The sequence below is a fragment of the Lactuca sativa genome, chromosome 6 (assembly GCF_002870075.4).
Source record: "Lactuca sativa cultivar Salinas chromosome 6, Lsat_Salinas_v11, whole genome shotgun sequence".
NCBI classification, from domain to species: Eukaryota; Viridiplantae; Streptophyta; class Magnoliopsida; order Asterales; family Asteraceae; genus Lactuca; species Lactuca sativa.
Genome location: NC_056628.2, coordinates 184,637,901 through 184,647,736, shown reverse-complemented (window position 1 = coordinate 184,647,736; position 9,836 = coordinate 184,637,901).

The window sequence follows — 9,836 nt, the reverse complement described above, 5'->3', positions numbered from 1 at the left end:
ATGTGAAAGGGGCGAGGGTCTATTGGATCTAATACATACCGATGTATGTGGACCGTTTAGATCAACCACGAAGGATGGGAACCGCTTCTATGTGACTTTTACCGATGACTATAGTAGATATGGGTATATCTACTTAATCAAGCAAAAGTCAGACACCTTTGAAAAGTTCAAAGAGTTCAAGAATGAAGTGGAGAAACAATTGGGCAGGAAAATCAAGATACTTCGACCCGATTGAGGAGGAGAGTACCTAAGTCTTGAATTCCACGATTATCTCAAGGAGTGTGGAATAGTTTCACAATTGACGCCTCCTAGGACACTGCAGTTGAATGGTGTGGCAGAAAGGCGTAATCGAACCTTATTAGATATGGTTCGCTCTATGATGAGTCGTGCTTCACTACCAATCTCTTTTTGGGGGTATGCCTTAGAGACTGCCGCCCATATCCTTAACCGAGTCCCTACTAAAAAGGTTGCCAAAACACCTCACGAGATGTGGACAGGGAAAGCTCCCTCGTTGGCACATATCAAGGTTTGGGGTTGCGAGGCTTTCGTAAGACGAGATACTCACGACAAGCTTGAACCTCGAAGTGAGCGATGTATTTTCATCGGCTACCCGCAGACATCCTTTGGATATCTCTTCTATAGACCGAAGGACAATGTTGTCTTCGTTGCGAGGAGAGGAGTTTTCCGAGAGCGAGAACTCATAAGCCAAGGAGACAGTGGGAGGCAAATCGAACTTGAAGAGATTCAAGAGTCGATAGATGAAGGAACCTCTACCGCTGGCATTCAACCCGAGGAGGAAACTCCGGTTGAACCGATTGACGAATCCTTACCTCTTAAACGTTCCGATAGAGTTAGAGTTCATCCCCAGTTTTATGGCTTTCATATTACTACCGAAGGGGACACGTATATTAGTGATGGTACACTAGTAAATCTTGATGAACCTAATAGCTATAAGGAAGCCATGGCAGGCCCGGAGTCTGTAAAGTGGAAAGAGGCAATGGATAGCGAGATCCAATCTATGTATGATAACCAAGTTTGGAATTTGGTTGATTACGTGCCCGAACGTAAGACCGTTGGGTGCAAATGGATCTTCAAGAAGAAGACCGACGTGGATGGGAACGTACACACATATAAAGCGCGATTGGTCGCGAAGGGCTTTACTCAAACTCCCAGAGTTGACTATGATGAGACCTTCTCACCAGTTGCGAAGATTAAATCTATTAGAGTGATGCTAGCAATTGCCGCATTTCATGATTATGAGATTTGGCAAATGGATGTCAATACCGCTTTCCTTAACGGAAAGTTGGCTGAGGATGTTTACATGGCTCAGCCAGAGGGGTTTGTGGATCCGAAGCATCCGGATAGAGTGTGTAAGCTTGAGAAGTTTATTTATGGACTTAAGCAAGCGTCTCGCAGATGGAATCTTTGCTTCAATGAGAAAGTCAAAGAGTTTGGATTTGTATGAAGCGAAGACGAATCTTGTGTATATGTCAAAGCCAGTGGGAGTATAGTAAGCTTCCTCGTTCTATATGTCGATGACATATTACTCATAGGAAACGACATCCCGACTCTGCAGGAAGTTAAGTCCTGGCTCAGGAAGTGCTTCGCTATGAAGGACCTCGCAGAGGCTTTTTACATTTTGGGAATAAGGATAGTAAGAGAAAGAAGTAAGAGACTAATTGGACTTAGTCAGAATACTTACTTAGAGAAGGTACTAAAACGTTTTAGTATGGAAAACTCAAAGAAGGGAGAACTACCGGTACAAAGTAATGCCAAATTGAGTAAGACTCAAAGTCCGAGTACCGAAGCTGAGATAGCAGAAATGAGCCGAGTACCATACGCTTCCGCAGTTGGCTCAATCATGTACGCTATGACTTGTACTCGCCCTGATGTAGCCTTCGCTTTGAGCATGGTTAGTAGATATCAAGGGAATCCTGGCAAAGCACATTGGATTGCAGTGAAAAACATCCTTAAGTACCTTCGGAGGACGAAGGAATGGTTCTTAGTCCTCGGAGGGAGTGATGACTTGAAGGTGCGAGGGTATAGTGACGCCAGTTTTCAGACCGACAGGGACAACTACCGTTCGCAGTCAGGCTGGGTCTTTACCCTAAATGGAGGAGCAGTGACATGGAAGAGTTCGAAGCAGGAGACCGTAGCTGATTCAACGTGCGAATCAGAGTACATTGCAGCAAGCGAAGCGTCGAAGGAGGCAATATGGCTAAAGAACTTCATCGGTGATCTTGGAGTTGTACCTGCCATAAAGGAGCCAATGGAGATTTTCTGTAATAACGAAGGCGCGGTTGCCTTGACCAAGGAACCGAGGGATCATGGTAGATCAAGACATATCGACAGAAAGTATCACTTCATTAGACATCGTGTAGAAGAAGGACAACTCGTAGTGAAGAGGATATCATCAGAAGATAACCCAGCAGATCCGCTTACGAAGGGACTGAGTAGGGTTAAGAACTTGCAGCATGCTAGGAGTATTGGGCTGAAGGATGATATTAGCAAAGATTAGATAGTATTAGAAACGTGTAATAGATAAATGTAATTGACATTTGATGATTAAATAAAGGAGTTTTATTTATGAGTAATGTTACTATCTTATGTTAATTGTTTAGCTATTGTTTCACTTTGCATGTTTTGACTTCTAGAATAATTGAGTTTATTAGGAATAATCGAATTGTTCAAATGGTCCACAATCGTTCATATGTTCGGAGTAGATATGAATGAAGATTGTCATGAACTGGTGTGTAGAATGTCTAAATGGTGTTAGACATAGCAAAAGATTGCTGCAACATTCATGAGTGCTTATGAACTAGTTTTGAGCATTGGAATAAACCCGCGCTTGCTGGAATCACCTTATGGAATACGATATAAAAGGTGATCGCAAGACGATAATATCATATAGTCTTAAAACCTAGATATATGGTTTATTATTTGTTAATTGATTGTACATTGATAATATGAAAATGCATCAGTAACTTGGTGTTATAAAACGTATTGTTGTGAATAGTTGGTTAATGAATAAGTAAATGCATATAAGTCAAAGTTTATCTGTAACTTTTATCTAAGAAGGTAAAAGCGATATCTCGGCCGCTCGATGATTTGATTTGACTTATGTGCCGGGCCCGGTCAGAACTGAATTGATGTGTTCGATTAAGTTCTATGTCAAATAAATCAGAGATCGAGAAACCTAAATGCTTGACTAACCATTCCATAGGATTGTCAGCATGATATCTAACAGAGGACTATACGTTCCCTTATCTAAAGGACAAGATTGATAAGATCAGAGTTGACAGCGTCTTTGAGAGCTACGATTGCAAACCGAATTGTACTTGTGAATATAGTTACTAGACTTATCCAAGTGGGAGACTGTTGGAATAGTGTCTAAGGCTGCAACTATATTAGACAAGTATTTGACCCGGTTATGCATGGTCCTTTTGGGTTGCCTTCACCATAGCAACTTGATAGGATGATTTATTAAGAGAGAGTAAATATTATTTATATATTATGAGAATAATATAATGAATAATATATTTGTTATTTGATTAATATAAGTCATAGAATTAATTAGAATTAATTTGGTGACTTAAAGAGATTAATTAAATAAAGGGGTATAAACTGTCAATTGTTTGATAGTTAAGCTTTAGACTGTAAATCCATTAGGATATGCTTTGGACAAATTCTAAGGGTTTTAGAATAGCTAAAATCGTCCATATAGATATCTAAGGAATGGATTTGGATAGCCTTAAGAGAAGATTATCCAATTAGGGTTTAGGTTGTAACCCTTAAGGAGTCTACAAGTATAAATAGACACCATGGCATAGGGAATTCGACACATCTCCTAAAGTAAGAGAACCCTGGCCGAATTCCTCCCCTCTCCTCTCTCCTAAATCATTCTTCTTGCTATTGGTGTTTGTAAGCCATTAGAGGAGTGACATTTGTGACTCTAAAAGCTCCAAGATCTCAAGATCAACAAGGAACTCAAAGGTATGATTCTAGATCTGTTTCAATGTTGTTATTTAACCTAATTAGTCATTAGAAGTCTTGGATTCAAAGCAAGTTTATTAGAAACCCTAGATCCAAGCAATAGGGTTTTGCATGCGCACATAGGAAAGTTCTTATGGCTAAAACCCATCACAAACTTGGTCCAAAGTCAACGGTTAATGATCAACACAAGTATACAGTCAGTAGACTCTCATGACGTGACCATTTATGGCTCATGTCATGAGCCACTACATGACAACATACTCGGGTCTTACAATCCTCACAACATGACATGCATCCTCCTCAAGTCGTGAGATTCGTCTGTATGTCATTTTGATCCAAAAAACTATTAATCCATTTAGCCACCGATCCATCTTTTCTAAGAGGCTTCCTAACACTCATAGGATCAAAAAAATCGTTGCTTTAAGGTCTTGTATGTCTAACACAATACTTGAGCTCAAACTAGGTCATTTATGAAGAAAAAGGAGTTATGTTCTAAAGCATGAGCTCAAATATCCTCTAAACTTTAGATCCATAAGATATAAGCACCAAGGGACCCACTGGACCCATAAATTTGCCAAATATATGTAGCCCCAACAATCTAACTCTTAAACTATGGCTAAACATGCATAAAACATTAGATATAGAAACAATGAAACACAATGTTTGGATCTTGGTTATTCACAATGGTCCATAAGTGTAGCTAGAGGTTGCAAATGGAACTTCTAGGCTGAAACTATGCTTCAATGGTGATCTCTTCTTCTCCAAGCCATCAAAATTCCGCTAAAAGCTTAAGAATCACAATGAGAGGCTAGAGTTAGGGTTTTACTAAGTTTAGGGACGAAGTAGGCTGTTTAGGAACCCTAAAATGAATTTTGTGAGGTTTAAATACGAAGGAAACCCTAAAAAATCATAGGCTTGGGATGCAGTGCACCTCACATCGTGAGCTCTTTATTTCTCATGTTGTGAGCTCAACATAATTTAACTTCTTAATTTAATTACTCCTCATGGCGTGACCCCTTCTATGGTTCACGTCGTGTGCCTTGGTTTTACTGAAAAACCATGCCTTTGACTCTTTAAATCCATAAATCGGTCCGATCCGGAAACCGGGTGTTACAATTCCCCCCACTAAAAGTCGATTTCGTCCTCGAAATCACTTGTCGTTCCCATTTTATAAATTACACTTTGAGGGTTCTTCAAACCCGACTCCTCCAACACAGTCTGAGATCGCTTGAAAGCCAAGACCCGCACCGATAACATTCAAGACCCAAAGCTAGCCTTATAAACTAATTATGGCAGAGACTCCAACAGTCTGAGGCACAACTACTATAACACCTCATCACGATCAATTACCTCCAGATACCTCTATAGACCTTACAAGAAAGAAGCAACCTGACGATAAACAATTTCCCACAACATCGATAATCCACAAGAGAAGAATTCACTTTTCCGTCCAGGACCTTTAGGTTCTAAAATCGTGAACCACTTCACACCCCATTAACACTCATGCTACCCAAGACTTCCAACTTAAATCGATCAAGATCTCCTGGCCTTACATCAGTCGTCAATATCTGAAATAGGAACTTCATCCCACATTGTTAGGTCATATGGTTGCGTCATTCTGTTCTTATTATTTAGTCTGTTTTGCATAGCGGGTTGGGCCTGTCCACCCGGTTATTTATTATTAGGTTTTTACTATTTAAAGTGTATACATGCACCGTATCTTGTAATCGTCAATCTTGTAAACCCTACACAACCTTTACAGTAGCAGATCTTCATCAAGCTCTTCTAAGGCAGTGCTTATTAATCATTCAACACAAATTTGATCTTGTTTCTGTGTTTTGATTCGTTTACCTTTTTAAATATAGTTGATCATTTAAGTTTTATTCTTATCCATTGGTATCAGAGCAGGAGACTATGTAATCCATACACATCTCTTCTATTAAAGAGCTATTAGGGTTTCCATTTTAATAGGATCTAGAGTTTGTTGTCTTCTTAGTTTTCATCGATTACAGACATTGAATCTTGATCTTAATTATACCCTAAACTCGATTTTAGGTTTACACATCTGGTTCATATAGGTTTTTGTTAAATCGACAACATGCAGCCTGACGATTCTCACGTTAAGTCAATCAATCTCTCAAGAAATATTAGATCTATAACAAGGATCCATATACTCTTTCCAAATGTTTATGAAGTTTGGGCTCTACACTTTGAGGATTACGTGCTAGGGCATGAAGACAATGGTTCATTGATATGGGATGCAATAACCAAGAAAATGTTTGCTCACACAGGTACAAAAAGGCTTATTAAAACTCAAGATGAGTATAACGCTCTTCTTATCGATGTTGAAAACATACCACAGGATGAAAACGACAAACTAATCAGTAATGTCAAGGCTATGAGGATCATCCGTTTTGCTTTGCATGCCGACACACTTTGCTTAGTAAGCTCTACGAAACTGCTAAAGAAATATGGGATAGGCTTAGGGAACTATACTCAAACGTTCAATCGTTACAACCATATATTAAGCAGGATTGTGAAGCACAAGATCAAACACAAACTGATAGAGAAGAAGGTTACGTTCATGAATGGGTTAAGATCTTAGTGGAAAGTTGTGGTGTCGACGGTTAAAGCACACGAGCTGTTCAAAAATTAATCCTTGGCAAAGCTCTTTGGTATTATGAGGTCACATGAGGATGAAGTAACAAGTGAGGGAAAGCTTGTTTCTGGAATGGGTTCTTTGGCTCTTGTATCTAAGGGTAAGAAGATTTCCAATGATGGTTCAGAGTCATATCTCTCCGATTGTGAACTCTTAAAGGAAGAATATGTCATGATGGTGTCCATGTAACACCGTAAATTTTCAAAACAAAATTTTCATTTAAAATAACATAGTTCTCATTGTGTATCTTACAAAAATCTAATTTATTAAATTTACTGTTCAAAACTCCATAATTACTAGGTTAAAATTTAGGATCCTCAAAACGTAACTCTTTCATTGGTGTGTTTACAATCAAGCCGGTGCCTTCCTGTGATCCTCTGAGATACCTGAAACACATAACACATAACACGGTAAGCACGAAGCTTAGTGAGTTCCCCAAAATATGACGTAAAATTAATTAGCCACTCGAAGCAATAGCTCTGGAAGACCCTCTGGTCAATGTGTCTCAGTGGGACCCTCCAGTCCCACAGCTCGTCGGATCCTTTGGTCCGGTCTGGTTGAGAAGCCTCCGGCCTCATAATTCACTGGACCCTCCAGTCCAGTCTAAGCAACACATAATATATTGTAGAATACATATCACACAAACATGGATAACTTAAGTAAGCACATAAGACCCTCTGGTCACACACCCAATTACCACTCTAGGTAAAGTATAGTGAGAAGACTCACCTGACAAGCGGCTAGTAAATAACCTCGCAACCGAATCTCGAGCTAGCCTCCACCTAACATAAGGGATGAATATCTCTAATTAATACTCTTTTACACCACCCTAATAATTGAGGGCTATTCTTTCTCTATCTAACTCTTGAATTGGGTAAAAGACCATTTTACGCCTCCATGGTCTCCATTTATCCTAATTGACCAAACCCCAGAGTCAACAGAAGTCAAACTCGAGTCAAAAGTCAATGTTTGACCCGACTCGTCGAGTACACTCATGCAACTCGTCGAGTCCACTCACATCCTCAGAAATCTCATGAAAGTCCAGCTCAGCTTGGCGAGTTGGCCCATAGCTCGTCGAGTTATCACATGGTTCAGCTCTTCGGGACAAACCCTAACCAACTCGTCGAGTCGACTCATCTACTCGGCGAGTCCATCCAAACTCATTACTCATTCAAATTATTTCCAGGCAGAAAACCTTCCCAAACTCCAGATCCAGCCTCCTAAGGCGAAAATGTCACGTAAAGCTTCGATCTTTACGTTCATGTATGACATAATAGCTCCATAACATCAGCTACATGCTCTCACAAGGGTTGGACACACAAGATCCACTTCTAACCCAATAAAGCTTAGGTCCTAGGGCTCACAAGACCCCCTACATTCTAGATCTAAGGTTTCAACCTCAAACCAAGTTTCATTTAACTCTTAGGTACAAGAGAATGGGAGAAAAGCCCTAAAACTCCCAAAAATGAGATAAAGAACAAGGAATTGAAAAGATGAGAATTTTGTACCTCCACATAGTAGCTAATGCACTCAAAACCACAGATCCACAACCTTTCTTTGATCCAAATCACGTAGCTCTTCATCCTTCTTCATAGAAGTGCACCTAGATTGTTCACAATGATCAGATACTCACTCCACAAAGGGTAGAACGATTTTAGGGTTTCTTTCAGGCTCTCAAGGGTGAGTGGAGGCGGAAATGAGGGCCTAAAGTCCCTTAAATAGGTCACAAACCCAAATATTTAGGGTTTCTCTGCTTAACACCTACTCGGCAAGTCAGCTCTCCAACTTGTCGAGTCCATTCATTAAATCCTCATGAGCAACTCGACTTGACTCAGCGAGTCGGACTCACGACTCGTCGAGTCACTCTCTAAATCCCAAGGTTATGCATTCATTAATATATATCTGAAAATCCGGATGTTACCATTCTCCCCCACTTGAATTGATTTCGCCCTCAAAACACATAGATCGAATCCAAAAACCCGAAAAGCACTACTGAAAAGACCTCATACCACTCAGATATCATTCTCATGGACACCTGAATCCAAACATGAACTTCTAATATAGAAAAGATCAAAACCCTCTGCCGCTATGATACCCTCTCTGACTCCCCATAATCTGGATACTCTAGTGGCCTGTCCTACCGCCAGGCCGCCCTCTCAAGATAGCTTCATGTTATTCGTTCCTCAAATAACAGGCCCGGATAACACACTACCCCTCTGATTCTTTCGTTGCGGTTGCTAAAACAAGTCAACGCCCCAAAATGGGCTTCCAATCACTTAAACCAGATATATTAAACAATCCAGGTCATACTCCAAAATGAAAGGATCATATCACACCAGGGACCCATCCACTGAACTGTATTCAAAACCCATCAAAACAATGAACTCTCAACACCCTGTTTTTGGACGCAAGAGAAAAACCATGCTTTCTCAACAGTATCCACTGACTTCTAACAATCATGAACCTCCTTTCCCTCCCAGATATCCCTTTCAACACTAAGCACCGACTCAAATCTCGACCTCACAGTTCAACCTCAAAAGGTTACCCATAACATGCCCCAAAATGTCTCACTGACTTCCCTCTCTCAACAACTATCTTGACCCATTCTCACACACAAGTCACGAAGTTCGCTTTACCCCATGAGAATACTACAATCGCAATTGAACTCGTCTCATCCTCGACCTCTGTCGTCTACTACTTATTAGCTCCATGCGTCTCGAGGTCCTTCCCATCCAAACGAACTAACCCACACAGGTCTAAGACATCAGATGACACACAATACCCCTAAAAAAGGTACCTACCTCTATGGTAGAATATCATCTCGCCTTTATAATACACCACTAGAGCCAACTCAAAATTGAGAGTTTGGCCCGACGTGAAATTGGAACCACTTGTCCCAATGAAGCACTCAACTCATAACCCATGACTCGCACCTTTTGCATACATCACTACATCCAATTCATCCTGATTGTGGTAACCACACCTTGACTCAGAATACGATAACTCCCGACCATTAGGGAGACCCCAGTCTCGCCCATGGCCTGACCACCAGGTTCCCATAGACTCAATGATAAGGCTACCCAAGCCTAGGAACTCCTCCACGTAATGCTATGGATAGTGAAACTATGGCTCCCCGCAGTTCCACAATGCTCTCTTACTTTCCGGTGAAAGCTATAGCTCCCCG